This window comes from Panulirus ornatus, chromosome 4 (genome assembly GCF_036320965.1).
Source record: "Panulirus ornatus isolate Po-2019 chromosome 4, ASM3632096v1, whole genome shotgun sequence".
NCBI lineage: Eukaryota > Metazoa > Arthropoda > Malacostraca > Decapoda > Palinuridae > Panulirus > Panulirus ornatus.
This window is the reverse complement of record NC_092227.1, coordinates 78,525,322-78,551,511: the sequence shown is the minus strand read 5'-3', so window position 1 is coordinate 78,551,511 and position 26,190 is coordinate 78,525,322.

The following is a 26,190-nucleotide window of genomic DNA, read 5'->3' as shown; positions in this document are numbered from 1 at the left end:
AGCATTTCACGTCCGGTTATAACCAACACCTCAATCAACTCATTAACACCTCCCTCAGGTGTCAGAATTAATCCTAATACGACACACACACACACACACTCTGTACATATGGCACTTGTTCTTCGAAAAATCAGTACATACTAAACTGTAAACTTACAAGCCAGAGTCTGTTTTATTTTCTTTTTTTTGGGAGGGTGAGTGGGTTGGGTGGGTTACCAGTAAGTTTGTTAAGTGTTTAGTGCCATCTGTTCATCCTAAGAGTCCCTCAGACGATACTTCAAAAAAAAAAATCCCTTAAAAAAATGCAAAAACCCGCCAATCATGCACGGGAGGCTGCCCTTCACCGTGTCGCACATCACACAGTGGAATGTGGGCCAAAATCTGTGCGATCCAGGATCATGCGCCATGAGTTATTCAATCCGCTTCATATTCATGAATAACTAAATATGCCCCCCTCCCATCCAGGACAGGTGGCACCTCTCTCTCTCTCTCTCTCTCTCTCTCTCTCTCTCTCTCTCTCTCTCTCTCTCTCTCTCTCTCTCAAGTGCTTTCTGAGAGATAGAGATAGAGAGTAAAAATACCTATTCGTGGCTCATGTCTCGTCTGCTTCAACTCCAGGAAGCCTCAAGGTTGATGCGTTTCTCCTCCTTGACAAAAAAAAAAAAAAACACTTGCAGTTCTGCACGATTTCCAACTGTTGGCAGCACCTCTGCTGGCGTTATCCAAGTGAACAATTCCTCTCTCTCTCTCTCTCTCTCTCTCTCTCTCTCTCTCTCTCTCTCTCTCTCTCTCTCTCTCTCTCTCCCTCTCTCTCTCTCTCTCGCTGACACCAGTGCCAATTTGTGTCCCCTGACAGCACCGGCCAGCCGCTGCTCACAACACCACCATCCTGTATTTTGACACCAGCGGACCCTATTTCTAAACCAACGAGTTTATATTCTATTCCCCTCTCTAGTTTGGGTCGTTTGACGCTAGGAGACGATAATCGTTTTCTTTTCTCCCTTTTTCACAAGGTTTGTGTACACTGCGATAACCTCATTCATTTCAGGAACCATATATTAATCACCTAGCTACGTAAGAGACAATTCTCTCTTTTCTTTCATGTTGAGACGAAGCTTGGACTGCGAGACAAACATGATGTGCTTTGATCCTACAAGCCTGTTGTCATAGATCGCCATCCTGCGTTTACATTCTAACCCTCTTTATGGTCAGAAACCGCACGTCTGTTCTTCAAATCGACCAACGTGTATATGGGAGGGCGAATCGGCTCGCATTTACAAACCACTGGCGTATGACTCTGTGGGTTTATTCATGCCTTCACGTATCATCCCGCGCTTCTTTGGCGTCTTCATAACTACAATTTAAGATTTGGAGACGATTCGATTTTCTTTTTTTTTTCAAGCAGAGACGGCAGAGGCAATTGAACGCCCTAATCAAGGCAATTTCACTGACACATACACACATTATATATATATATATATATATATATATATATATATATATATATATATATATATATATATATATATATATATATACAGAGAAAGAGAGAGAGAGAGAGAGAGAGAGAGAGAGAGAGAGAGAGAGAGAGAGAGAGAGAGAGAGAGAGAGAGAGAGAGATAACAGCCTAGACCAGGTACCCAACTTATCGACCAAACCCTGAGTGGAGGATGAACAGCTAGGATGACTGTGGGACCCACTGCTGCAACCAAGATTTGAACCCATGCCATAGTCCACGCCCCTACCCCCAACCTTCGGCCCGTGAACACATCGCGGTCAGCAACGCTCACTGGCCAACACCGCAACGCTCACTGGCCTTCACCTTATCACTTGAAACCTTCACCTCACACCAATGGTTATATAAGGACAGCAAAATATAATGTGTGTCACGATTCCTCTGACAGTGGTCCCTTTCCATCACGGCAGTATCAGCCCATTATCTAACGACCTCCCGTCTGTTAACACCACGAAACTGGATACGAACACGAATGGTCTTACGTCCATCAGCTCCTTTGATCAATATGACAACCAGTATTACCACAAAACAACCAGTATTACCACATATTACCACAACACAACCAGTATTACCACAAGACATCCAATATTATCACAAGACATCCAGTATTACCACAAGACATCCAACCAGTATTACCACAAGACATCCAACCACTATTATCACAAGACATCCAACCACTATTATCACAAGACAACGTTGTCTTCTATTCAATTATCTCTACTGTTCTATTATCTCTTAGTGTATCAGTCTGTACCTTGATACTGTACAGTGACAACGTCAGTTTGAATTCCACCATCGTCAGTACCTAATATGATAACATCAGCTCTTACTTTCAGGGCGTCACCCTGTACTGTGATACACGTCGATGCGACTTCAGAATGTACCATCAATGAATTTCAGGCAATACCGTTTCTTTGCACTGCTTATATCAGAATATCATCTGGCTTTCTTGTAACGCCCGTTTCATTAAAGATATAGGAATTAAATTTTCTAAACACCTATCTATAATTTGACAAAAAAAAGGTTTTTTTAAACACACAAGACACATATTTCTATTATACGAACCTTAGGTTTCTATTCTGATACCAATCGTCTTTAAAATGGCAACTCTAACTTTGGTTCTGATAAGCCTAGAATACATACAGCAGCCGAAGTCAATCACTTATTAGACAGCTTGAACTGTACCCTCGAAACACCAGCTACTTAATTACTACTTTGCCGGTCCGCTTACCAGTTATTCTCAACATCTATCTTCGTCCTCTATCTCTTTATACAAAGACACCATAATCTTGTTTGAGAGTCCAAATCACAAACCCATCCGCTCCGGACACTTTACCGCACTTCCTCTTGGGAAAGGCTTTCATTACCTCCTCTCTTCTCACCATTCCATTCGCTATGACTGTCTCACTCCACATACCACACGACCCTTAACACACCACATCCGTCTCCCTATCGCCTAACACATTCAGCGATCGTTTCAAAAATAGCCATCCCTACTTTCCAACATCTATCATATCGTCCCTGACCACTCAACTCATTTTGTCTTCCTCATTTGTTCTTATTCTCCTCACGCTCCTGACCTTCATCCAAATCAAATTTTTCCCTACTTTGAAGTTCATCGATACTCTCTCTCTCTCTCTCTCTCTCTCTCTCTCTCTCTCTCTCTCTCTCTCTCTCTCTCTCTCTCTCTTATCGGCTCTAACTTTTTCAGCTCACAGACCTTACCGCTTTCTCTTATACTTCTCATGAGCACAGGCACTCCTCCCCTGAAGACGCTATTCATGCACGACCCTTTTCACCTTCACAAGCTAATTAGCTTCGTTCTACCTGCCACTCCCTCCCCTTTCTCAGTCTGTCCACATCCCATCTCCCATTTGCCATATACTTCTTGTGCACATTTATGTAACGCTTCCTGGAATATCTCCCACACAAACCCTAAGCTTCACTTTTCACCTTACCTTGGTATTTCTCCATACAAGTCGCTATTCACCACTTCTTATTAAATGTCTTGTCAGTAGAAATGACTGGCCTCACCAATAATGATCAGGAATTCTACCTACCATCCCTCTCGGCATCATATTTGGAAAACCCATATCTCGATTAACGCATACACCGACAGCACCCATTAAGTCCCACCATTATCCACCTACACTTTCGTATGAACTGCTTTTAAAACCATGTATTTCCCACCACAATTTTCTTTAGCATACAGCTCACAAACATTTCCCAAAATCATTTCACAGAAGGTACACTATTACACACACACATACTCGCTCTCTCTCTCTCTCTCTCTCTCTCTCTCTCTCTCTCTCTATCTCTCTCTCTCTCTCTCTATATATATATATATATATATATATATATATATATATATATATATATATATATATATATATATATATATATATATAATCTATTTTGCTTTGTCGCTGTCTCCCGCGTTAGCGAGGTAGCGTAAGGAAACAGACGAAAAAATGGCCTAACCCACCCACATACACATGTATATACATACACGTCCACACACGCAAATATTCATACTTATACATCTCAACGTATACATATACATACACACACAGACATATACATATATACACATGTACATAATTCATACTGTCTGCCTTTATTCATTCCCATCGCCACCCCGCCACACATGAAATAACAAACCCCTCCCCTCGCATGTGCGCGAGGTGGCGCTAAGAAAAGACAACAAAGGCCACATTTGTTCACAGTCTCTAGCTGTCATGTATAATGCACTGAAACCACAGCTCCCTTTCCACATCCAGGCCCCACAGAACTTTCCATGGTTTACCCCAGACGCTTCACACGCCCTGGTTCAATCCATTGACACCACGTCGACCCCGGTATACCACATCAGTCCAATTCACTCTATTCCTTGCACGCCTTTCACCCTCCTGCATGTTCAGTCCCCGATCACTCAAAATGTTTTTCACTCCATTTTTCCACCTCCAATTTGGTCTCCCACTTCTCGTTCCCTCCACCTCCGACACATATACTCTTGGTCAATCTTTCCTCACTCATTCTCTCCATGTGACCAAACCATTTTAAAGCACCCTCTTCTGCTCTCTCAACCACACTCTTTTTATTACCACACATCTCTCTTACCCTATTATTACTTACTCGATCAAACCACCTCACACAACATATTGTCCTCAAACATCTCATTTCCAGCACATCCACCCTCCTCCGCACAACTCTATCTATAGCCCACGCCTCGCAACCATATAAAATTGTTGGAACCGCTATTCCTTCAAACATACCCATTTTTGCTTTCCGAGATAACGTTCTCGACTTCAAAACATTCTTCAACGCTCCCAGAACTTTCGCCCCCCTCCCCCACCCTATGATTCTACCCCTGGGGATAGGGGACAAAGGATACTTCCCACGTATTCCCTGGAGCTTTTTTCGTAGTGATACCTGAGGAAATGGAAGTTCATGGCAACTCCAGCAAACAAGAGTTACCATTACAACAATTGTTGAAACACTCATGAACACCTCTGCACTTGTAGCAACAGTAATGCCCGTTACGCCTAACTTAATACTTTACTGGACCGTTTGTCCTTTGCAGCAAGTCCTGCCATTGTTGCTTTTCTTGCAACACTTTGCTACATGAGAACAACTGGGTAAAGTACTTTGAATTGTCATCTCAAGTCTGGCAACACTAACTTCTTTATCATCCCCCACCCCTTGCTGAAAGTATCGTACTGCGTCTTGGAACGAATAATGGGAAATGAAAAAGTTTCTTCCTTCCAGTTACAACAGTTTAACCTATCATTATGTCTGTGACATCGCTAACACGCAGGCGAAATTCATGCAACACCATCAGGGGGTCACTGTACCTCTTGTCGTCAACCTTCTGGCAACGTTTCAAACACATTGTCGCACGTCTGGCAGCACTAACTTCCGTCAATGCATCTCTGGCACAATTGTCCCCCATGTCATTACACCTCTGCCAACACACGCTTCACTATATCCATAAAAAAAACAGGCTTAAAAATTTCTCGCCAAAGCGATTACATCACTAATGGCCGAAACGAACAACTGCATCGTCCTAATACGCGGTACATATTTACCATTCCCTGGTAATAGATTCGTGTGATTAATGGTAAAGACCGTATATTACAATTACTACATTACTGGAATAGAGTCTTGTCATTAAGTGTCCTGCCAGAGACAGTGTTTCGCAAGTTTGCGCGTAACAATTAAACAAATGAGAAGCAATAACACTATGCAGGATATATGCGCCTGGAACTCTCGTGCGTATAGATAGACAACAGAACCAGACATTCGTTCGTCTATTTCGAATAATATGAATATGCTCCGGGTTAGGGAAACTTGACAGCGATGTTTATGCGGGAATAAATAAATTAATATATATATATATATATATATATATATATATATATATATATTTTTTTTTTTTTTTTTGCTTTGTCGCTGTCTCCCGCGTTTGCGAGGTAGCGCAAGGAAACAGACGAAAGAAATGGCCCAACCCCCCCCCATACACATGTATATACATACGTCCACACACGCAAATATACATAACTACACAGCTTTCCATGGTTTACCACAGACGCTTCACATGCCTTGATTCAATCCACTGACAGCACGTCAACCCCGGTATACCACATCGCTCCAATTCACTCTATTCCTTGCCCTCCTTTCACCCTCCTGCATGTTCAGGCCCCGATCACACAAAATCTTTTTCACTCCATCTTTCCACCTCCAATTTGGTCTCCCTGGGGATAGGGGAGAAAGAATACTTCCCACGTGTTCCTTGCGTGTCGTAGAAGGCGACTAAAAGGGGAGGGAGCGGGGGGCTGGAAATCCTCCCCTCTCATCTTTTTTTTTTTAATTTTCCAAAAGAAGGAACAGAGAAGGGGGTCAGGTGAGGATATTACCTCAAAAGCCCAGTCCTCTGTTCTTAACGCTACCTCGTTAACGCGGGAAATGGCGAATAGTTTGAAAAAAAAGAAAGAATATATATATATATCATCCATAAAGCACGAGGCGTAATCTAAAATTATGCACGTACGAGAGAGAGAAATTTTTGATTCATAAAATTTTGCAGGTTTTTCTCTATTATCTGTACTCCTTTCTACATTGCCCACACTAATCTGCGAGTTTCTAATATCTTCCACTATCACCCCAAATGGCTTAATATTATCTGTTGCTGTTTGAATTCCTTCGTATTCCTTTGTATCTTATCAATGTCACGTTGGACTGGACGGGTGAAACAATGTCTATCCACAAGTACGTGTCTTCGTTAATGCTGTCGTACATCTATCTCTCACGCCTGTAGAAGGGGATCAATATATTATCTATTCTTTTTTCGGATGGTGTGTAAATCTTGCCCAACGTTGAAGGCCTTAATGACCCCACCCCGCCGGCCAATAGATAAGACTAAATGCCCCAAAGTAGAAAATAAAAAAAAAAAAGCAAACTCGTCAACATTGACGAGCCAGCTTTACTTAACTTTAACAATCTCTCGCGTCTCGTGTGTGTTGTGTGTGTGTGTGTGTGTGTGTGTGTGTGTGTGTGTGTGTCGAACGTCATGACCACGAGGCACAAAGGACTATAAATCCAACGATACTAATATAATTAAGCGAGGTATGAACGTTTGTCACGTGGAGAGAGAGAGAGAGAGAGAGAGAGAGAGAGAGAGAGAGAGAGAGAGAGAGAGAGAGAGAGAGAGAGAGAGAGAAATATACATATATACATATGACGTCCCGCGTTCTTCATCGCGTCGGAAACCTTTTATATCAGCCACCACCGACGAGATCGACCGACACCTGTTTCTGGGAGGGAACTCCACACCGCACCGGCAGCCGAGGGTGGAGAAGCAATTAACGCCGAGGGAAAAAAGTTGGAATAGTTATCGTGACATTATCGTAACTCGTGAGAGGCTGATTACGACACGTCAGGTAAGGAATACGTCGATGCTAATTTTGACCAGTTCCCCCACCTTCCCTACGTAATCCAACCCAGAAATATCAGTATTCGGACGGACTTGTATTGATTTTTCCTTAAAGATTGGTCGATCTGAGTGGATGAGAACATCCATTTTCTAAGCTTAGCCACCAGACGCTTGTTTGCTTCTCTTTCCCATTCTCTATAATTTCCTTTCGAGCGAGTGTTCGATGATGATGATCGCCGGCATCGTTTATTCACCATCATGATACGTGTCCACTGTCTATAGTTATTCAGTCTTCAGGCCCCTAAGAAGGGACAGAGAGAGACAGTCTTCACGCCTCTAAGAAAGGGACAGACAGACACAGACATACACAAAAGGAGGTGGGGAAGGTGGGGTGACTTCTCGCCCTTTCACGTGTGAATCCCTCACTCCTCACAATAACTGCCTTCGTCAGTCTTCCGCAGTGTCCGTCTTTTCTGCCCTCCTCATCCCTCACATACCAACGTCCTCGTCCCTGCCAACTAGGATCCACCTCCTCCAAGTTCGGGACGTACCCTTACCTCCCTCACATCCGGCCTGTTCTCATACTTCGCATTATGGTCTCCATCTTCCTCAATAGCCAGTCGATCTCACTCCTGAGAGTCAGTGTTACTGTCTCTCGCTCTCATTCCATGATCACGTCCATCCCGAGTCAGTCTACCACGTCTACCTCGTAGTCACTCGGGACACACACAGCTGGTTACGAGCACCTTTCACTGCCAATCTCGACCTCCCACACAAATAGAGTCGATGTCCCATGCAGGTTATTCTCAATGACCCACATAACCAGTCTCAACGTCCCACAGAGCCAGTCTAAACATCCTACAGGACCCGCGTCAATGTCCCATACAGCTAATCTCGATGTCCCACACAACCAGTCTCGATGTCCCACACAACCAGCCTCGATGTCCCACACAACCAGCCTTAATGTCCCACACAATCAGCCTTAATGTCCCACACAGCCAGCCTCGATGTCCCACACAACCAGCCTTAATGTCCCACACAACTAGTCTCGTTGTACGTGACAGCCCAGTCTCTCCATCTATCTCACTGCCAATCTCAAACACTTTTAAAACAAAAAAATGAAACGTTCGCATCCATACTAAGTGTATATGGAAATCTGCAATAAACGTACTTGTAAAGAAAGTAATTACGACCAAGCGACAGAGCAATTGCTTATAAATTGCTGCATTAAAAGCACTCGATTAATTCATGAGCTCGGGAATAAGAATTGGCGTGAAGTTAGTATGAGCGAATTGGTATTAATTGCCACTAATGTCTTGAAACCGTTCACTGGCATTCGGATCCGCAGAGATTCATTATGGATAAAGGAATGCCCATTGAATAATGAAGTTTGACGAACGAAAACGTTCAAACATCCAACAGGCAAAACCCTAATCAAGAGAGAGGGGTCATTAGAAGGTCTGGGACCAATTAGTCAACTGGATCTACATCAAGAAATGGTTAGGGAGGCTAATAACCACTTTCACATCCCCCCCCCCCCCCCCTCTGAGGACGAAATGTGAACCCCAACCACCACAAAGTAGAAAAGATGCGTCCTTTACAGCCAGTCACTGTGTCTCCTCACGGCAAGTCTCGACGTCCCTCACAACCAGTCTTAACTCCCCTCACAACCAGTCTTAACTCCCCTCACAAAAGACACGACGAACCTAAGATACTCTTAACCACCTTCAAAACCAGATTTGACCTTCCTAACAACCTTATAGCCAGTCTAAAAGACCCTCACAGCCAGTCTTGATTAGCCATACAGGCAGATTTCATTACTCTCTCTCTCTTTCTCTCTCTCTCTCTCTTCTCTCTCTCTCTCTCTCTCCTCTGTCTCTCTCTTCTCTGTCTGTCTGTCTCTCTCTCTCTCTCTCTCTCTCTCTCTCTCTCTCTCTCTCTCTCTCTCTCTCTCTCTCTCTCTCTCTCTCTCTCCGCATCCCCCACAGCCAATCTCGACTAGACATACGGCTATATCTAATGCTCAGCCTCCCTCCCTCTCCCGCAACCGGTCAACACCACTCGCAGTCTCCAAGACTTCCCTAATCTGTCGACTTCCTTACAGTCTACGGGTCCAAGGGGAACCTGGTCCCTCCCATTAGATTCACCACCAGTCTACGGGTCCATGACGGCCCATTCCCTCCTCCCTCCTTTCCCTCCTTTGCCGATGGACAAACTATTTTCCAGAACAATAGTTCAGTGCTGCAATCATATCCAGTCTCAACGGCCTTTCAAATCAACCACTTCCCGTCCACACACATCCCCAGTCATCCTGTCCAGTCGAAGGCACCAGTCCCCATCAGGTTACAAACGTGCATCCACAGCCAGTCTAACAGCTCCAGCAGCCATGTACAGTCTTTTTTGCCGGTCAGACCCACACGGTTCGTTGACCACTTTGAAACTCTCTTCGCCCGTCCCACATTCGCCCGTCTCTCAACTACTACTTCTAATCATTTGCAAATCAAGCGAATTTTTCTCATCCTTAAAGAATATCTTTAATCTGACATTCTTTCCAGATTTTGCAGTCTCTTCAGGTCCATACCTCGATAATCAGATTAAAGAAGAACCTTAAATAAGAACTCTTTTCTTAAATTTTATTTTTTTTAATCTTTGATCATTCTTTTCTTGTTAGATTTGGGCCGCGTCCTAAGTCCCAGATCTCGAGAATCAAATTAAAGCAGAACCATAAATTCTATTCACTGAATTAAGTTGAGACTCGATTGCACAAATTAGTCCTTTGCGAGAGAGGATCGTAGACCCTTACAGAGATTCGTATCTGCCTGCGTTCCATATCAACTTCTCCGCTTGCACACGCTGGTAGTCAGGCCATGGTTTTAGATTAGATGTTCTTGAACAACAGTTTCTATCTTAATAAGTCCCCGTGCGATCCGTAATGATGATAATGATAATGATAATAATAATAATAATAATAATAATAATAATAATAATAATAATGATATGAATGATGGTAATCATGATAATGATAATAATGACAATGGCATGATTAATCATAATAATGATAATAATAATGACAATGGCATGATTAATCATAATGATAATGATAATAACAAACGTACTGATAATGGGGGGGCGTGGGGAGCGGCGGCAGCAACAAGACCAACATCATCATCCACTCTAATTGCTCCTTAATGGTTCTAAGATTAACCTAGAAGGCAAAGCAGAATAATTTCCTGGCCAATCTGAACTCAATTTCTGGCGTAATATGATTATAATTGTATGTTTAATCTCGGTGTAATCCCAGCGTGTGGCCCGATTATAATTTGCATTTACCATCACATGTTAGGTACACACATCATCACTATGATCAATATATATATATATATATTGGGTTTTGGAAGCTTAGAAAGAATATTTGACCCCGAATGTTTGATGGTATGGCAGATGCCCAATTGATCCCTCCCCCCAGGTCTAAATATGTGATTTGAGAGTTTAAAGCAAACTTATCTACTATACTCATACTCCTTACGTGTAGAATTAAAAGATTAATGAACAGAAACAGCGAGATGATTAATGCATATGGTGTTGATCCCGTTTATAATCTCTTGTATCTCAAATTTGAGTAATGATTATACACTTCAGCAGTGAATTAATTCGAACAACTAATTATATTCATAGAAGATGAATGTCTTCTGAGGTAATCCGTTATAACTCGATCACACCGGAGATTTAACCCACTTGGATGGAGCACGGCCGACGGTACGATCCTTGAGCAAAACGGTACGACCGTTGGTACGACATCCTTGAGCAAAACGGTACGACCGTTGGTACGATCCTTGAGCAAAACGGTTCGACCGTTGAACATATGAGGGTACGACCCATGAGCACGACAGCATGGCTTCTGAAGAAGAAAACACGAACCAAGAGCACGACAGTTACGACTCTTGAGCAAGACTGTCGACTGTACGACTCTTGAACACGAAGGTACGACCCCTTGGGGACGACGACGTGGCCTTCATGAGCCAGAGCCGTACCTTCGTGCTCAATGGGAGGTACAACAGAGCCTACAAGAAGGTGGCAATGTTTGGAGACGAGCCGTGATACACTCGGAAGTGGGCATTATGCACCTCGTAATGAGAGAGGGCCTCTCGGATTGCATGTACAAGTGCATGACTGTGGTGTGTGTGTGTGTGTGTGTGTGTGTGTGTGTGTGTGTGTGTGTGTGTGTGTGCGCGCGCGCGTCTATGTGCAAGTATATATGAAACTGTCCTCTTGCACGTGCATGTACGACCATATCTGTTCACACGTGCGCTTAATTTTTCTATTTTTTGCGTGTAAATATTTGCAATACTGCATGAATGCACTTGAGTATGGTATACGTGCATGCATACCAGTGCGTGCGTGTGTACTGTAAATGTGTGTCAGCGTATGCACATGTAATGCGTGTGTGGGTATATGTATAAATGTGTATGTTATAGATAAGCGTACATGATTGCCTGGGAGCAATACCACACATCTTTGCACGCATGTGTATGCTTGTTTCGCCACTGCATGACAGATGTTGATCGGTGCCCGCTCGTAATGCTTATATCCCATTTGGAAACCCAATCTGTTCAGTTGTCCAGTTTTCGGGTCAGGTTCCCCACCATGCGAGGCGATATCCACGCGCTCTGTCGATTCCCCTGTCACAATACATCACCTTGGTCAACGCTTGCCATAATGCAAGGTCTGTCCATTTTCAGGGAGTGATGGCGCTGGACGCATTAATATAGATGATGCGGTGCAGTGTGTGTGTGTGTGTATGTGACATTTACGTCTTGTTGATAGATGTTCGAGTATTATACCTCCTCCCTTGCCCCTTGCGCAGCTGGTGTGCGCAGCATTACGAAGATTTCGTACAAAGATAGTTCTTAGAAGTTACTAATGATCCGACTCCCGTCAATATAACGACAGCAAGATCACAAGATGCGTCGCCCGGATGATTTTCGATCGTCGAACCCTTTTTTTCCCTCGCCACGTCTGTCCCATGTGATATTCTCTCGAAATCTCTTGTTGTTTATTTCCAGAGCATTTCACAACACTTGAATATCATTCGTGTCATCTCTGAGGTTTGATTTACAACGAGAGCGAACGTGTACAGAGCGATATGGAGATCGCATTTTTCATTTTCGAAAAATGTATATAGAATATAATGAAGATCATTCTTGTTTTCTAAAACAAATGAATTTTGGTGTGTGTGTGTGTGTGTGTGTGTGTGTCGTTCCGTTTAATGCTAGTGTCCCATTTTACGCTAGCCAGTGTGCTGATGCCGGCAAATTAGCCCTGCAATCCAGAAAAATGGAGGGAATTAAAGAATATCAAAGCAAAAATATTCAATCGTTATTGCGTGTGTATATATATATATATATATATATATATATATATATATATATATATATATATATATATATATATATATACTGATGGCCTGAAATTCATCTCTCTGGACCACTATCTACAACTCAAGGGTCCTGCCCAATCGCTCTGGGCCTGTAAGGTGAGACAGGCCGCCCACACCCTGGTCACTAGGACGCCGTATATCTACACACGGGCACCTCGGTAATGTCTGTGTAAACAATCATATATATATATATATATATATATATATATATATATATATATATATATATATATATATATATTTTTTTTTTTTTTTTTCACACTATTCGCTATTTCCCGCATTAGCGAGGTAGCGTTAAGAACAGAGGACTGGGCCTTTGAGGGAATATCCTCACCTGACCCCCTTCTCTGTTCCTTCTTTTGGAAAGATAGAAAAAAAATAGAGAGGGGAGGATTTCCAGCCCCCCGCTCCCTCCTCTTTTAGTCGCCTTCTACGACACGCAGGGAATACGTGGGAAGGATTCTTTCTCCCCTATCCCCATATATATATATATATATATATATATATATATATATATATATATATATATATATATATATATATAGACTTTGCTGACTGAACCTCTTGAGTAACAAACTTATCCAAAACAAGAAAATCCATGAAGTCGTGTCCAAGATCTTTACTTCGAACTTCGGAGATGCTGTTCCGACTTAACGGATTCCACTTAATGCGCTGCACTCACTGGACAGGGCTACATTAGGAGCTTAGTTAAAGGCAACCGAACTAAGGCAACCGAACTAAGGATTAAACTGGACTGTTAAAGAGAATCCGATCACCTATAAGATATATTCACCGAGTCATCTGATGGAAGACATGATGGGAATGTTCTTGTAAGTTGCGGAAAAAAAAAAGACACTGGTCTAAGTACTAAAGGAAGAACATTAATGAACTTGTGACATAAAACGTAGGTAGAAGTATAATTACAATGTATCAGAACCAACGATAAAACTGACCTTGTACGATCAAACCACACCTCCAGCAATAGACTAACGAAAACAAAGACATGAGAGAAAACAAGGCTGGAACTCAAAGGGGTTGGGGGGGACTAACTTAATAGATTATTAATACAATATTATGCATGAGGGAGGAGAACGAACTTGTGGGGGAGACTAATGCTTGTGCGTGTGTGTGTGTTACTGGTCTCCGTCTGTAACATAGTCACAACACAAGTGGAAAGCCAACAATCTAGCCACAGAACTTCTCCTTCAAAGGGAGTCAGCACACTGTCCCTGCGACCTACATGGAGTCACGCAGCCTCGGACTACCAGAGCGTTCAGGAGGAGGTCTTCGTGTGGGACACCAGGACGCCTTCCCCAGAGTAAATTGGTCCCGGGTCCGAGAGAGAGAGAGAGAGAGAGAGAGAGAGAGAGAGAGAGAGAGAGAGAGAGAGAGAGAGAGAGGATGAATCCCCACCAACGAAGGGTTCTCACACCCCGCCGGTCCATCCTAGCTGCTAACCCACCCACTCCCCTCCTCTCCCAAAACCACCCCATCCACGAGATTGAATTAAGCGCTTTCAAACAGTCTTATTAACAATGCCATTTCTTCGGACCCCCACTGACAAAAACAATTGAGTCAACGAAGCATTAAACCCTGAATCCATTGGAACTAATAGCATTATCCTTGAAATCTCAAAAGCGTCTCCCGTAAGTTCTGCAGAAGATAATCAAGGGAAGGATGTTTTATGCTAACTTGGACACGAAGTAATCCCAACAATATGGCCAAGAACCGGGAATTCTCAGGACTCGGCTCCGCCAGGCCGGAAAATTTAACTAAAAGCGAATCCGTCTGGCGTAGTCCGGGTGAGCGTCCCTGTTTAATATGGCTGTCCTCCCTTCCTTTACGGGTAGAACATACGTATCTACCTGCATCTACCTGTTAATCTACCGAAGCATGTGAATATGTCAATCTAGAATGACCAGAGGGCATCCTTTATGTAAAGGTCTTGGTGTTAGCAACGCCAGAGGTTCCTGCAGCTCCAAGGTTGCGCTACAATCAGTAACTGGGAAAAGGAGGAACCACCTTTGAAGCCAGTTCTTTGACAAGACTGTGTTCTCTTTCACTGATGATTGATACAGCCTCATCAAAGGTGACTCTTCACTTGCAGTATAACCTGAAGAAGGCGCAGCGAAGCAATACATATATATATATATATATATATATATATATATATATATATATATATATATATATATATATATATATGTATATTCCTGGGGATAGGGGAGAAAGAATACTTCCCACGTATTCCCTGCGTGTCGTAGAAGGCGACTAAAAGGGGAGGGTGCGGGGGGCTGAACACCTTCCTCTCCTCGCATTCTTTTTCCAATAGAAGGAACAGAGAAGGGGGCCAGGTGAGAATTTTTTCATCAAAGGCTCAATCATCTGTGCCTTACGTAGCGTTACCTCGCTATAGCGGGAATTGGCGAATATGTAAAAAAAAAAAATTATATATATATATATATATATATATATATATATATATATATATATATATATATATATATATATACATATATATATATATATATATATATATATATATTGAAGCAAATGTTTGCAAACAGCGGTAGCCTCGCAAAATACAAAATCCCAAGCGATAAACACATGTAACGGAAAAAAAAACACAAACCGGCAACATAGTACAAGCACAGTGGAACATTAAAACTTTTTTAATATATTTAAAAACTGAATGCTTTTCGGGAAACAAAATAGTTAGAAATTTACGCGTAATTACCGGGGCTTAATTGGTGGAGCGGGCGAACTATCTAATTAAATAAATTTATCTTGCTTCTCGGGATTTCACAGAAAATTACTGTCGATTTTCACGAGTTGCCATAGATGGTGAGGGGGGGGGGGGGTTGTAGACGGTCCCGTGTGCGAGCGGTATATAGAGGCTAGGGCGGGTTAGTTCCGGAGCCCCGGAACTCGTTTCATCGGGGTTCACGAAGCTTCGAGACTTTTGTCTCGCGAGACTCCTATAGGACTGGATGAATCTTGAGAACGCTTGTACTCTTTTCCATCCATTAATGAAGGAAGATTCAGCCTCGTCAAAGGCAACGTTGTGACTAAGTGTGTTAACGCACATGCAGGCAGGGTTCGAGGACAAGAGAAGGACCGAGTATTGGCAAGGACAAGTGAAGTACAAGCGTTCGAGCTTCCGCATCTATGAGGTGGCATTAAGCTTGCTGTGTTGGCTTAGCGTCACCTGACAGATTGGGTTACCTGCCAATACTTCAGGTGCTCGATAAATCTATAGTTTCTTAAAGAAGTAGTAGAAGGGCATAGCCAGCATCCACACACACATCTTGTATTCATTACCTACTACTACTACTCTCTCTCTCTCTCTCTGTATATATATAATATATATATATATATATATATATATATATATATATATATATATATATATATATATATATATCAAATTCATGCAGTCACAAGCGTCATTCATTATCTGAACATCAAAGCTGTAACCTGTCAACCGTTTTGGATTTTACTTCATCCATTACCAAAGAGCTACAATAATAACCCAATGTTTATAAGAGCCTAATTGAAATGTAATATACAGATGTAACAACAGAAGGATTATACCATTAAAACTGTAAATAACACAAGCTTTAACCTAAAACATATTTCAGCGAGTTGTAAAACGAGAGGAAATATACCTGTAGTTTTGATAATGTACTATGGCATTATATGACATCACAGTAAGATAGAATGATTATCATAAAGTACTAAAACTAATCAGACAAGCTAATAACGTAGAGCTAATTTGATTAATTATCCAGATGTAGGCGACCGAGGACAAATATGCTTGTACCTTTAACAGTAATGTACCATGACAATATGCGAAATAAATCTGACAGGGTAGAATAATATGATCATCCAGGACTAATTAGATGTTTAAGCACAAACGGACCTTGCACTGAAACCTTGGCGATGGGCTACCAGTCGATTTTAACACCTTATACCAAAGGTAACCTTATTTCTGACGATTGAGAAGGAATTGAAAATACTAAGCGACTAGCCTTGTGGTAGAGACTTGTCATATACTGCCACAAAGTGTCTTACCACAGCACAGTCGCTTATTGTTAAGGCTACAAAGCTTCTGGTAGAGACATGTCATATTCTGCCACAGTACCTTACCACAGTCCCCTGCTAGGCTACAAGGTTTGTGGTAGACATATGTCATATACTGCCACAGTACCTTACCACAGTCCCTTATTGTCAAAGTCAGGAGCATACCTCTCTCCTCACTTTTCTAAACCCGGATAATCCACGAGATTAGCTTTAAGGTATTAGCTCGCCATGTCGCTCATGGACTGTGTACGGGTACAGACAGATCTCTGAAAACCTTTCACATTTCGAAAGGCTACACCTCACTAATTTCCAAAGTATCTAAAAAAAAATAAACAAAAAAAAACATCCTCGACTGGCGCCGCCAATGGAGACTCCGCGTCTTCCAAGTCAAATAATTTCTAAAACTTTGTGTGTAACTCTTCCCATATGCCCTCATCGATGTCGGTAACATTCCCTTTTGGAGTTCGTTAATCTAATCATTCGCTCCTTTACAGACAGTTTTCCCCTTTGTGGATTTATGAAGATATTTTACGATGGTCTTTTCCAACATTTCTTCCACAGCTTCTGCTGAAACACTGGTGAAACTCTCACAACCTGGAGCATAGGGCGAAGATAGGACTCCTTAAGTTCATAGAATATATGACTATTTCTTCACAGTTTTCATGTAATCATCCCTCTCCATTTGGGCCTCTAAACTACACACACTTAACACTTCATTACGTTACCTAACTTCGGCCACTTAGCGAGTGCTTTTACCCAAGCAAGAGCGTCAAGGGTATTGCTTTTGATTTCAATCAAGAAAAGTTTTGTCGTTGCCATAACTTCTCTCGTATTCCTTAAACAACACCTTGACTCCACTACCACATCCAGTGGATTTTAGATACCAGCTGTGACTGTGTTTACGTTCATACCAGCCCGAATAAAGCCCTTGATACGTAGGCGTACAAAGTCTCTAGAACGATTTTCGGTATCTAGAATCTCTTACATGTTTCTGAGTAGATCTTAATCTATCGTGTTTATTTCCTTGCAGCTGATATCCTCTGGTATAAGAAATATACTGACACTAAGGGCATAAACTTGCCCTTAAATGCGATATCATTATTGTTCTTTGATTTTCCTCAAATAGATTTTTTTTCTCAACTTATCAGCTCTCCTTTGGGGATGGTTTACTTACTGGGCTGCTGGGCATGCGTCATGGCTCACTATTTACTTCAGAATATGGTGTTTAAAGAGGTCAATGGCTTATCATTTTTCCCGTTTTGGAACTTCATAATCTTTATCAATGAGAGAAAAAGGCATTTCCTTCTATTCCTGTTGACTCGCTCGTTCCTTCCTATGGTACGACCTCAAAGGTAAAACTTCATACGATTCACCATTTCTCGGTGTATCGGTTTCGAGTTGGATGTGAACGGTGCCTTTGATGGCTGCCTTAGTGTCACGAAGAACCTAACGGTAACACAGCAAACGATCGATTTTCATTTTTTTTCTAATGTTGGCTGAAACGGCACGGACATCCGAGGCCCTAATCGAAACCATCTCATTAACTATATATATATATATATATATATATATATATATATATATATATATATATATATATATATAGTCTTCTTTATTTGCTTTCCTGGAGCTTCCTTGCAGAAGCAGGAGGTAGCGATGCTGCTTCCTGTGGGGCGGGGTAGTGCCGAGAATGGATGAAGACAAGTAAGGTCCAAGCGAGGCATGCCATCTTTTCTAGCTTCTTAAGTAATTCTGCCTCTGAACTTGCTCCTGTGCTTGCTCGTCTACTTCATTTCCTCGCTAACGCGCATAGGTACAGCATATCCCAGGGATGGGTGACAATTCTCATGGTTCCAGCAATCGCTTTATTGCTATGACTTTTGCAGCCTGTGAAGATATCTGAATCTTTCCTGATATCCAATTTCCTTAGCCACTTTGAATCTTAATCCTCCCTCTTATCACAAGGATATTGGCTATTCAAGGACTATATCCAAGAGTAATATCTTTCCCTATGTTCCTATATCTAGCCATTCTTTTCGAAGAGTCTTTGGGAAACCCTATTACGTAGCTAACAATTTTACCAAAGGTTTCCATTAGGTCTAATACAGGGATTTGGTCTCCAAACTCTCTTCGTTTTGCTGTCTTCCCACACTTTGTTTGCCGATTCCCAGCATTTTCTGCCTAGAAAGGTTCCTCAGGGTTCTTCTCTGTCTCCTACCCTGTTCCTCCCTTGAATTCATCAACATCTTTCTTCAGCAAACGACCCCAATTTAGTCATACTTTGATGTCAACTCTACAGTCCTTCTCTTCTTTCAAGCTTATTTCCATTTTCTCTTCCTCGATCTACTTCATCTTGGCTTCGTTTCAACTACCTCTATAAATTCAGATTGGGATAGGATTCCCCCCCCACTGAGAGCAGACGTAGCCCAGTAAAGTTTATTGCTTTTGAAACCCAAGTTGTTCCCATCGCCTTTAATGGCTCGGTGGAATTTCCACTCAACGAAATAACATACTTGGCATCACCGTAACGTCTAATATATCTTGAAAACCTTACAAAACCCACAGAAAAGTGTGGCTCTAAAGAATTAATGGTATCGTGATAAGATGCTTAGCGTAATTCTTTTGTTCAGCGATCACACATACGATTGATTCGTTCACGAACTGGGAATTGTTTTTCGCATCTAACAGGGCAGCTCCAGGTCTACAGACGTTACTTACAGGAGAAAGATGAAGTCTTTCGATATTCAGTCTATCAAATCTTCCCTATCGGGCTTCCGTAATTCAATCCCCTATACGATGATACACACACACACACACACATATATATATATATATATATATATATATATATATATATATATATATATATATATATATATATATATATATATATATTATCCCTGGGGATAGGGGATTAAGAATACTTCCCACGTATTCCCTGCGTGTCGTAGAAGGCGACTAAAAGGGAAGGGAGCGGGGGGCTGGAAATCCTCCCCTCTCATTTTTTTTTTTTTTCCCCAAAAGAAGGAACAGAGGGGGCCAGGTGAGGATATTCCAAAAAAGGGCCAGTCCTCTGTTCTTAACGCTACCTCGCTAACGCGGGAAATGGCGAATAGTTTGAAAAAAAAAAAAAAAAAAAATATATATATATATATATATATATATATATATATATATATATATATATCCTTGCGTAAGCTAGGGTTCCCAAGTTTATCGACCAACCCTTACGGGAGGATGAACAGCTGGATTGACTGTGGACCGAATACCCTCAACTATGATTCGAAACTTAGAAAAATTTCTGATGTTATCCTCGAATCATATTAGATATAAGCCTCATCGAAGTAATTCATTAGTTAGCATCATTATCATGTTCTGAAGAGGAATATTGCAAGAACCTTGAGCATTTATCATGTGAGAACTGATATTTCAGGCCGAGTATTATTAGCAAGACGACTTTTTGGCGCCTCCTGTGGTGCCCTTTCGAGCGCGAATCTTAGATTGAGGCGGGTCCGAAACGCTTTTATTACAGGATAAGCGGAGATGCGTCTTCCAGGGCGAGAGTTCTCTAATCTTTTAAGTAATGTTTAATTCCATGAGTACGACGGGACTGTCTCTCTACTGCCGTGTGACCTTTCACCTGACCCAGAGGGGTCAGGTGAAAATGCCAAGCCTGACGTCATGCTACCCAAAGGATGTGCTGTCGGATGTGATCAAGGACACTCATCTTTGTACTTAAGGGTCGTACTGTCGTTCTCAGTGATCGTACATTCGTCTACAAATGTTCGAGTTAACATCAAATTGATATCTGTAAGCATTGTATTCAATATTGGTCTGCCGAAGCATTATACTGGATGCTGATACATTTGAGCAATATCATGGTACACAGGACATGCTATGCTGAATGCTGTGTTAGATAACCAAAAAGGGATGTAAAACGTGAAATAACGGATCATGGAACAGCTAACAGATATCAGCATTTTACAAAGCACGAGCATACGTACGCTTTTGATAGGGAAGGGGAAGGGGGTCAAAGGCTATTGTACGCTTTTTGTAGAAATACAAATATCGAACAATATTTTCCCCCCCGTTAAATTTGTTAAAAGTAGTTCTTCCAACTGCCGCTACACAAACAGCGCTAATTCACTGATCGCCTCTGGTGGACGAAAGCGACTTTTTTGTTTTCCTATGGAATTTGAATGTGTGTATCCCTCCATTTGTGTATCTTTTGTTATTTCAATACAATACGTTGCTCAAACTGTGTACAAAACGTAGACATTTTTATCTGTTGTCGAGAAGAGCCACGAAAAAGCGAACCATCTGCAAGAACGCTGATATTTGGGAATGGCCCTCAAATTAAATCCTAACTTGGTTGCTAAGGTTTAAGACCTATCAACTACCAGGGTCATTAAGACCTATCAACTACCAGGGTCATTAAGACCTATCAACTACCAGGGTCATTAAGACCTATCAACTACCAGGGTCATTAAGACCTATCAACTACCAGGGTCATTGAGGCCTATCAACTACCAGGGTCATTAAGACCTATCAACTACCAGGGTCATTAAGATCTATCAACTACCAGGGTCATTAAGATCTATCAACTACCAGGGTCATTAAGACCTATCAACTACCAGGGTCATTAAGACCTATCAACTACCAGGGTCATTGAGGCCTATCAGCTACCAGGGTCATTAAGGCCTATCAACTACCAGGGTCATTGAGGCCTATCAGCTACCAGGGTCATTAAGGCCTATCAACTACCAGGGTCATTAAGGTCTGTCAATGTCAAACGACACTCACCAACCGAGAATCTTTCAGACCTTTTCTTTTCAGATGGTAAGAATAATTCCAAGACCATACTCACTCAATATGTATGAATGCCATTAATTCCTATGCATTGTATGTTGGATTTAGCGACCAGCGACCTACGAATAAGGTTATTCGATCAAGAACTCTTTTTTTTTCGTTTTGTGACTACAAAATCCCAATGTCTAATGTTCATACATCTTAAATTAAGGAAAATAACTATAGAAATATCATTTGTTTCTCTGAGGGACAAAAAAAGAAAAAAAAGTGATATAATGATGGGGCGGTTATTGTGTCTACACGTCAGCACATCATCCACTACTGCAGAGGCAAGAAAAGACAGCGGAAAAAAAAAAAGGGACAGGTAAGAAGATTAGAGACAGGCCTTCACTGTAATATGATACACAGAAAACATATAAAACCGTATTAGATATGTCGGCGTTCCCTCAACTCAGCTACATAACAGAACCATCTCTTGGGCAAATACGATTCCCTCACCATACCGACAGATGAAGGAGGGAATACGCTCCCTCATCATTCTTACGTAACGTAATACCACCTTCCATATAAACTTACAACGTTCATTAGATTACGTTATACACTGATAAAAAAGAGAATCTGGTAATGTATGTCACTTAACCGATGATTCTACTTATGAAATACATAGGAAGAGAGATTTATTATCTTTTTTCCTATTTTTCATATTTTTTAACGTGGTATTCTGAATATATTTCGTCTTTAAGTTAAACATTTCTCGCTGCACGCGCCCAGTACGGCGCGACCTGTGCGCTGTGTGTGAGGCAAGTCTGTCCTGAAATATTTTCATTCACAGCGCTTGTCTCTCACTGTTGTTGTTTATATATTCTTAACAGGGCTCGTACTTGTCACCTGCGTTCAAACGTACGCGCTTGGCCTTGACGTGAACTTCCTTCTGCCCAGCAACACTGCACAGAATAGTTTCGGAAACCAACAGTCATTTTTTTCTATACTTTATAAAAATATTTCAAACTGTTGTTTACAATATGAAATACATCGTCTAACGACATCGACTAACGTGAAGTTATGGTCGACGCCCACTTCGAATTGTTTCGGACACGTCCTTTTCCTATATTATTCAGACATCCCGAGGTCCTTCAACAGGGACGGGTTTAGAGGTGTGTGCCGTGGGACAAAGCCGGCGGCCGGCAGCGCGCTGTTGCCAAAGTCTCGTACCGGAATTCAAAGGCAAGTTTACTCTAACCTGCTTATAGGAGGAGGAGGAGAGACAGCCTTGGAGGCATCTTTGTGGAGTGTCGCTACTCAAATGTCCTCTCTCTCTCTCTCTCTCTCTCTCTCTCTCTCTCTCTCTCTCTCTCTCTCTCTCTCTCTCTCGTTCTATTTCCTTATGTTTTCGTCCTGTCTCACCGGGTGCTCATTCTCTTTACTCTTTTTTTTATTACGTCTATCTGCTCGTTTGTAAGACTTTCTTTCCACCTCTGACCATATATTTCTTACCTTTTCTCAGCAACAAATGATGCAGCAGAAGTTTCTTCAGGAACCAATTCTCTAGTTAAAGCTATCTATCTATCCATCCATCTACTTTGATACTTATCCATCTATTTTTCAATATCTTTCTATAATAATCTGGCTGCTTGATCTTCTTGGGAAACGGAGACGTATAAAAAGATACGGACAGTCTTTCTGTCTATCATCTTTGTGTGTGTGAGTGTGTGTGTGTGTGTGTGTATGTGTGTATTTCACTTTCATCTTTTCCCCCCTCAACTTGTTCGCAGTTTCTTGCGATAACGAGGTAGCGCCAAGTACAAACGAAAAATGGCATAATCTACTCACATCCACTTTAGCTAATGCATCGAATCCAGTGGCCCTCCAAACCACAACTAGGCCCCAGAAATGTTGTAGTTTCCCTTGACAGCACGTCGCCCCCTCTATACCATATCGTTCCAGTTCACTATTCCATGATCAGAAGGCCAATATCTAAGGGATACTGGAGATAAGAAGAGATGCAAGGATTCTATAGACATAACACAAAACAAATGAACGGTAGTTGGAGGGTATCACGAGTAAAACGTTACTAAGATCTAAAACGTTACCCAAGATGCAAAACATTACTAAGATGCAAAACAAACATTATCCAAGACGTAAAACGTTATCCAAGATGAAACGTTTTAGCATTTAGCCAAAATAGAAACACATGAATAAGACCAGGAACAAGTACTCTGGGGCAAAATGTTTCAAAGCACAATGGAGCTATTCACTCCATGTGTCCTTGCAATTGTCTTGAGAGAGAAGTGCTTTCGGGAGCGCGTGAGAGGACATTATAGAACAGGGTATAGGCATAACTTATGACGATATATCAAAGACATAAACATCATTACGAAATCGATCAAGCCGAAATGAAAGGGAGTGAAAAAAAAGAGGGAGAAAAGAGGTGTGACTTTACCGGCAGAGAAGATACAGCTGTAGTATCACTGGTACGGGAAAAAACAGCAGAGGAGGTATTGCCACTGAAATCATTAGGTTTATGTTTAGCGAAAACGGAGAGAGAGAGAGAGAGAGAGAGAGAGAGAGAGAGAGAGAGAGAGAGAGAGAGAGAGAGAGAGAGAGTAAAAGTGAGGTTGTCACACTTCTTTTAGATAAGCAAACCATTTCACGTTAAGAGGGAAATATCTAATACCACGATTCTGGGAGCCCAGTACGAGTCGAACGAAGGAGACACTTTCTCCTCCCATTCCCGATATGCAAAGCTCCTTTACGGAATGGCCTCAGCTGAGACTGGAGCGGCTGCACAGTACCATGGACAGGTTCAAGACACGGGTCTTTAGCTTGAAAAGGGGTGTTCAAGCCTCCATTTCCCCACAAGAGCAACCCTCGGTATATACGCTCGGCAAGGACAAAAAGAAAAGAGCATCGCCTAAGGATAAGCAGTAATCTTGCCGTGGAAAATTGAAAAAGAACTTTTGCCAGTTAGCCGGCCAGCACTACCAAAGTGAAACAGTTAGTGTTTAAGAAAAAAAAGATAGGAGGGTAAGGTGCTTCCTGTAGCATTTCAGACAACCAGGTCGCTGGAGAGGGAGAGGAGTGGAAGACGGCTAAATAAGACGACCTGGGAGAACGGGGCAACATCCCGATACCAACGGCTAACAGAGGGAGGGTGTTGCTTGTTTCGTCTTCTGAGATCGGAGTTTTTCTCTCTCTCAAATGTAGACATTATGTCGCCATATACGTCGCGCCTCTCACTGCTGGTTGTTGGCGAATCCCTAGGTAGACCTAACTGCTGTAGAGTTAGACTCACGGTAATTGGAGTAGGGTGGAGGGAGGACTCTTAGGCATCTATGGGTTACGGATGCTGACTTCCATCTCTCTTTAAACTTACTTGCACCAGTCTACTTAAGCGTGGCCTTCGATGGCCTTGGAACCCAAGGGGCGTACCGAGAACCGGGGTTAAGGGTTGAAGCCCCTAGCAACACGGAGAAGGTTAAGCTGACAGCAGTCTCTCCAGTGGAGGTGTTGATGTCGCATTCGGTCAAGAAGAAATTGGATCGATGTGTGCCGCTGTCAACGGCTAATCTATTGTGCATCCTATGCTTATCCCGTGAGCGATAGCGCAAAAGGATTACATTACGTCACGAGGGGCTTTGAATCGGACCCCAAGCGGGATGATATTCAATACATAAAAGGTGGCGAATTTAGTTCATTGCATAAGCATCATTACATGCATTACATAGTCTTTAAAGTCTTCCATACGGTGAGTTTTACTGACTAGATGTAAAAAAGTGGATACAATATTGGAATTTTAGGTTATCTCGTTGCCAACAATGTGGTGTTGCGATATTTCTTACAGGGTTTGTATGGACCTCTCCCCAGAGAGAGAGACAGAGCGCCTGCCTTTCCCATGAGCACTTTCACAAGATCCCGGTCAACAGAGTGGGACCCTTTAGTGACGACCAAGGTGCCATGATCGAAGGTCCAGATGTTTAATTCACCAGACAAGCTGTCTATCATTGCTTCGAGGGAGAGTTAAAGACTAACTGTATCATATATATATATATATATATATATATATATATATATATATATATATATATATATATATATATATATATATATATATCATCCCTGGGGATAGGGGAGAAAGAATACTTCCCACGTTTTCCCTTATATATAGCGAGATAGCTAAAAAAAACATAGAAAGACAGACAGACAGATAGATAAGACATATACAGATAGAGTGATACACTGTCAATCAAAATAGCAGCGAAAGGTTAAAGTGGATACATGACAGAGATACCATTTCAAACTAAGTAAAATGAACCAACTGTTTCCAGCGGAACCGTCTTAAAGTCGCTCATCTCTCTCGATCTCTATAAATGATTGAATAAGATCATACCTTTACATATTTTCGCATGACGCTAG